Genomic DNA, 6,921 nt, shown 5'->3' on the forward strand with positions numbered 1-6,921 from the left:
TAACTTATAAGTTGTCTGACCAGTGGTAGGATGGTCCCCCCTTTAGATGTGAGTCTTGGTCCTCCCGAGGTTTCTTCCTCCTCCAGCTCTGAGGGAGTTTTTCCTTGCCTCAGCGCTCACGGGGGTTCTGTATATTCTGTATATTATGTTCAGTGTTTTGTCTGATTCTCTGTGCTGTGATTCCCATTTTTGTAAAGCTGCTTTGTGACAACATCAGTTGTAAAAAGCGCTATATAAATAAATTTGATTTGATTTGATTTGATTTATGGGAATTTCTGACCGTTCTTCCAGAAGCGCATTTGTGAGGTCAGACACTGATGCTGGACGAGAAGGCCTGGCTCACAGTCTCCGCTCTAATTCATCCCAAAGGTGTTCTATGGGGTTGAGGTCAGGACTCTGTGCAGGCCAGTCAAGTTCTTCCACACCAAACTGGCTCATCCACGTCTTTATGGACCTGCTTTGTGCACTGGTGTGCAGTCATGTTGGAGCAGGAAGGGGCCGTCCCCAAACTGTTCCCTCAAAGTTGGGAGCGTGAAATTGTCCAGAATCTCTTGGTGCTGAAGCTTTAAGAGTTCCTTTCACTGGAACTAAGGGGCCGAGCCCAACTCCTGAAAAACAACCCCACACCATGATCCCCCCTCCACCAAACTTTACACTCGGCACAATGCAGTCAGACAAGTACCGTCTCCTGGCAACCGCCAAACCCAGACTGGTCCATCAGATTTCCAGATGGAGAAGCGTGATTGGTCACTCCAGAGAACACGTCTCCACTGCTCTAGAGTCCAGTGGCGGCGCTTTACACCACTGCATTCCACGCTTTGCATTGCGCTTGGTGATGTAAGGCTTGGATGCAGCTGCTCGGCCATGGAAACCCATTCCATGAAGCTCTCTACGCTGTTCTTGAGCTGATCTGAAGGCCACATGAAGTTTGGAGGTCTGTAGTGATTGACTCTGCAGAAAGTCGGTGACCTCTGCGCACTATGTCCCTCAGCATCCGCTGACCGCTCTGTCATTTTACGTGGCCGACCACTTCGTGGCTGAGCTGCTGTCGTTCCCAATCTCTTCCACTTTGTTATAATCCCACTGACAGTGGACTGTGGAATATTTAGCAGTGAGGAAATTTCACGACTGGACTTGCTGCACAGGTGGCGTCCGATCACGGCACCACGCTGGAATTCACTGAGCTCCTGAGAGCGACCCATTCTTTCACTAATGTCTGTAGAAGCAGTCTGCAGGCCTAGGGGCTCGGCTTTATACACCTGTGGCCGTGGAAGTGACTGGAACACCTGAACTCAGTGATCTGGATGGGGGAGTGAATACTTTTGGAAATATAGTGTATGTCTCCACCTACTCAGATGACAGAGGTATTAAAGTTAAGCACTGCTCTCTCGTCTCTCTTGTTTAAACTGCAGCTCCTAAATTTTAGTCAAATGCACAGATTGTAGGTAGAGTTTCAGTTTGTGCGACCAGACAGCGCCTGATCTTTCTGTGCAGTCGTGCTGACGTGTTTAACAGTCTGTGTGACTTGTTTGAACACTCACTTTCTTCTTGATCACTGACCTTTATCAGACCTGCTTCTTCAGCTCTGTCAGTCTCCTTCAGGTTTCTTCTCTCCTGCTCTCCTCCTGTTTAGTAAAATGTTGTTTTTAGTAAACTTACGCTTTTTTACACATTTTTAGTAAACTCTACAAGAACTGAAGAACCAATGAGTTCATTTTTTATTTTAACTGGCAAAAGCCTTCTCACCTGACTGGCCTTCTGCAGAGCTGAAACCTTTTAATGACCATCTTATCCCTCTGTTGCACCATGTTGCCTCCTTTTCCTCATTTTTCAATAAAATTATACATATTTAAATACAACAATACAGTTTACAGTAAAGGGAAGGGTTTGAGTAAGTCAAAACACACATACTTGGTCATACTCTCTCTTAATGGGCACATTTAAACCTCTTTTTCAACATTCAGTAGCATTTTTATATTTTTTTGGTAAAAGAACATGCAGAAATACACTCAGTGGCCACTTTATTAGGTACACCTTGCTAGTAAAAGGCTGGACCCCCTTTTGCCTTCAGAACTGTCTTAATTCTTCATGGCAGACTTTCAACAAGGTCTTGGAAACGTTTCTCAGAGATTCTGGTCCATATTGATGTGATAGCGCCACGCAGTAGCTGCAGATTTGTCGGCTGAACATCTATGATGCGAATCTCCCGTTCCACCACATCCCAAAGGTGCTCTACTGGATTGAGATCTGGTGACTGTGGAGGCCGCTGGAGTTCAGTGAACTCATTGTCATATTCGAGAAACCAGTTTGAGATGATATGAGCTTTGTGACACGGTGCATTATCCTGCTGGAAGTAGCCATCAGAAGACGGGTCTACTGTGGTCATAAAGGGACGGACATGGTCATCAACAATACTCAGGTAGGCTGCGGCATTTAAACGATGCTCAGTTGGCACTAAGGGGCCCAAAGTGTGCCAAGAAAATATCCCCCACCCCATCACACCATCACCACCAGCAGCAGCCTGAACTGCTGATACAACGCAGGATGGATCCATGCTTTCCTGCTGACCTGACCATCTGAACGTCGCAGCTGAAATCGAGACTCCTCAGACCAGGCAACATTTTTCCAATCTTCTATTGTCCGATTTCGGTGAGCCCGTCCGAGTTGCAGTCTCAGTTTCCTGTTCTTAGCTGACAGGAGTGTCACCCGGTGTGGTCTTCTGCTGCTGTCGCCCATCTTCTTCAAGGTTCAACGTGTTGTGAGTTCAGAGGTGGTGTTCTGCATTCCTTGGTTATAACAAGTGGTTATTTGAGTTCCTGCTGCCTTTCCACCACCTCAAACCAGTCTGCCTATTCTCCTCTGACCTCTCCCATCAACAAGGCATTTTCGTCCACACAACTGACCGCTCCTTGGATATTTCCTCTTTTTCTGATATTTCCTCTTTTTCTGATATTTCCTCTTTTCCTACTTAACATGCTTTTACTTGACTACCTCTAGTTTTACTCAAGACATTGTTCCATAAAATTACATGGAGGTGCCTCAGCCGCTACCCTATTGACCTACTTTTGGCTCTAATACACACCCTTCAACATCGGAAGTGCTTATTATGGAACTACTGAGTGATTGGAATTAAGTGTACTGGGGCAGGTAAAACACTAAGATGTGCAGGGCAGCGGTACTCCAGCGGACACTGACCTCATCAGCACAACTTCAGACCCTTTCCTTGATGAGAGCGTCTGATAACCTCAGCTTCCTAATCACTCGTGCGGCTGCAGGCTCGCTGTGCTACGTGAGCTTGTCCTTGTGCTGGAGGAGGTTTTTCAATGCGCTCCCTAAGCCTCTAACTCTCATTACCCATAAATCCCTCCGTCTGAGAGACACACTCTCCCTTCAGGCCATTTTTTTTGCATTTCAAAAGCACATTCTTTAAAAGAGTGGGGTAATTCACCTGCATCTGCTCACACTCCCAGCCCCCCTGAGCACCTCTGACTGCACTGCTGATTTACATTTACAGCATTTGGCTGACGCTCTGATCCAGAGCAACTTACAATTAGATCATTTTACACAGGCAGGCCAAGGTGGTGTTAGGAGTCTTGCCCAAGGACTCTTATTGGTGTAGTGTAGGGTGTTTGCCCAGGTGGGGCACTGAACCCCAGTCTACAGTGTAGAAGGCAGAGGTGTTACCCACTACACTATCCAACCACCTGATACTCGGACGGCTAGAAGATCAAACACATGAGACGTCATCCTGTAATACGGCGTTTTATTTGTTACTGTGCAGAGCAGCAAAATAATTGGCAGTATCCTGTGACCACTGATGAAGGAGAGGATGACCAACACAAACTGTGCAGCAGCAGATGAGTTGTCGCCTCTGACTTTACAGCTAGAAGGTGGGCCCACGAGGTAGGAGCATCTAATAGAGTGGACAGTGAGTGGACGCAGTGTTTTAAAACTCCAGCAGCACTGCTGTGTCTGATCCACTCACAGAAGCGTCACCCACCACCCAAAAAGTACCCGCTCTGTGAGGGTCCATGGGGGTCCTGATGTCAGTAAGTGTGAACAGCCAATGAGCTGCTCCACTCGCCAATCAATCAGCACTCACTAGCAGCAGAAAAAGTCGCCCAGAACGGAGAAACTTCAGCACAGATACACCAAAAATACTAAAGTACAGTAACTAATTACATTTACTCAGTTACTCAGTTACTGTCCAGCACTGTTGGTAGGTACATCGCTTCGTCCATCAATTTGGTCATTGCATGATGAGCTCACTCCTAAAAACTGGTTTCAACTGGTTTTACCAGCCTGCCTTACCTGCCCCTCTCTTCACTGGGTCAGAAGGCCCACCCTTTTCTCTTTTAGCCAATACTACCTGTTTGGTTATTGATTACAGTATCTAATCTAGTTGATTACTGATTAAGGGAATTTTTATTCAAAATATCTGTCATAACCAAAGATCACTTGACGCTTTCGAGACCATCAAAAGCCATTACGTTTGATGGAAGATCACAGGGCAGCGATAAATGGGTCTTTTACATGATATGATGGAGCGTCCTCATGACCAAGGACCTCAACTCACAAGGTCAAGATGCGGTTTCCTTTGACTTTCACCAGTAAAGCATCCTGTGTGAAGAGATAATGAAAGGTGCTATTAACCCAGTCTGTCAGTGTAAGTCGGCTTCAGGGCAGCTACTGCTCATAGCGCCTCTCGATACTCTGACGAGCTGCGGCTCGTGGCTGTGACGGCAGCTTTCTATAAGCATCTGATGCCGGTGATGCCCTTAGCTGCGATACTCAGCACAGTGTTCTACATAACTGCATAGCTTATTGACTGTCTGCTGTACTTGAAATGGAAAGACACTCATATCTGCATAATTCAGTGCTTAGGATGTAAACACAGTCATTCAGAGTGGTTCGATGTGAAATGTACCATTATAGAGAAACCTCTGCTCGTAAATTGGGTGATAGGAACCAAACATCTGAAGCTTTTAAAGCTGCCCCATAGCCTCTGAAAGCCCTCTCACCAAAAGCTTTTATATGAAGGGGTTATGAATGTTGCCTGACGCCTGAGACATCGTTTCAGTTCAGTTGAGGTCAGGCGTAACGTTCTGACCGCCTCCTCGTTTCTACGCTCACTGTCCACTTCATCAGCTCCACCTACTGTATAGCTGCACTCTGTAGTTGTACAGTTAGAGAAAGTGTGTTTTATCAGTTTTATAGTTGTGTATCTGTGATTTTATCACAGGAAAGGGTGTTTTACTCCGCTTTGTGCTGTGCCTAAGAACCCGTGGTAAAATCTCGTGGCTTATTGCTTTCGTTTTTTCTTCCGTTGCCTGCGTCCCAACTTTTTTGAAACATGTTGCTGCCATCAAATTCAAACTGGTCACATATTTCTCAAAAAAACTCAATTTCAACATTTCATATTGTCTTTGTGCTATTTTCAACTAAATATAGGGCTTAAATGATTTTCATGTCATTGTGTCCATAAAAAGTTTCATTCCTGCCGAAAAAAGGTGATCAGACCAATGACGTTTAAAACGTGGTGCTTTCTAATCTGAATCGGCTCAATGGTCACCATAAGAGACCACTAGTTTCCTGTAGGACTCATTAAGATCCCATTAGGAAACCAGCAAATGCATCTGGAGTCAGAACACCCGTTAAACCCTGTTAGACTTGCCACATTTCACCACTAGAGGGCGACACCTCAGCGCCTCTCCGGCCAGACTGCCTCCCAGCAGGGTTTTTAAAAATATCTTTTATGTTATTTTTTCCTTTTTGTTTGCGTACATTCTTAAAAACTATGGTTCTTCAAGGGTTCTCTGTAAAGACAGTGATTCTGAATAGAACCGTGAGCGATCAAAGAACCATTTGCATGCTTAAAGGGTTCTTTCTATGCGTGATGCAGGAGTTTGAGTGTCCATGACTCTGTATCATTTTTTCCATGGTTCTTCAAGGGTTCTTTAGTAAAGACAATGGTTCTGTATAGAAACAGATTGATGGAGAATGTGTTGTATCTGGTTCTATGAAGCACCAAAAAAGGGTTCTGCTATTGTTAGAAGCTTGACATTATAACAACAGCAGAACCCTTTTTGGTGCTACATAGAACTCTTTTGAAAAAGCTTGTATATAGAACCACAACACAGTCTCCATCAACCGAAAGAACAATTTCAGTGTAAAGAATCATTTAAGCATGCAAAGGGTTCTTTGAGCGTTTGCATACCCTCTGGTTCTTCAAGAACCCTTGAAGAACCGGAGTGTTTGCAACCAAAAAAGGGAAAAGAATACACAATGACAGCCATGAACACTCAAAGAACCGTCGTACCATCCGTAGAGGCCTTGAAGCATGCAAAGGTTCTGTGAGGTAGGGCTTTATAGAACTGCATTCCACGCTTTGCATTGCGCTTGGTGATGTAAGGCTTGGATGCAGCTGCTCGGCCATGGAAACCCATTCCATGAAGCTCTCTACGCTGTTCTTGAGCTGATCTGAAGGCCACATGAAGTTTGGAGGTCTGTAGTGATTGACTCTGCAGAAAGTCGGTGACCTCTGCGCACTATGCCCCTCAGCATCCGCTGACCGCTCTGTCATTTTACGTGGCCGACCACTTCGTGGCTGAGCTGCTGTCGTTCCCAACCGCTTCCACTTTGTTATAATCCCACTGACAGTTGACTGTGGAATATTTAGTAGTGAGGAAATTTCACGACTGGACTTGCTGCACAGGTGGCGTCCGATCACGGCACCACGCTGGAATTCACTGAGCTCCTGAGAGCGACCCATTCTTTCACTAATGTCTGTAGAAGCGGTCTGCAGGCCGAGGGGCTCGGCTTTACACACCTGTGGCCATGGAAGTGACTGGAACACCTGAGTGAATTCTTTTGGAAATATAATGTACGTTAAAAGGCAAACATGGGCACAGAAGACGAATG

Source organism: Pygocentrus nattereri, chromosome 18 (genome assembly GCF_015220715.1).
Source record: "Pygocentrus nattereri isolate fPygNat1 chromosome 18, fPygNat1.pri, whole genome shotgun sequence".
Taxonomy (NCBI): Eukaryota; Metazoa; Chordata; class Actinopteri; order Characiformes; family Serrasalmidae; genus Pygocentrus; species Pygocentrus nattereri.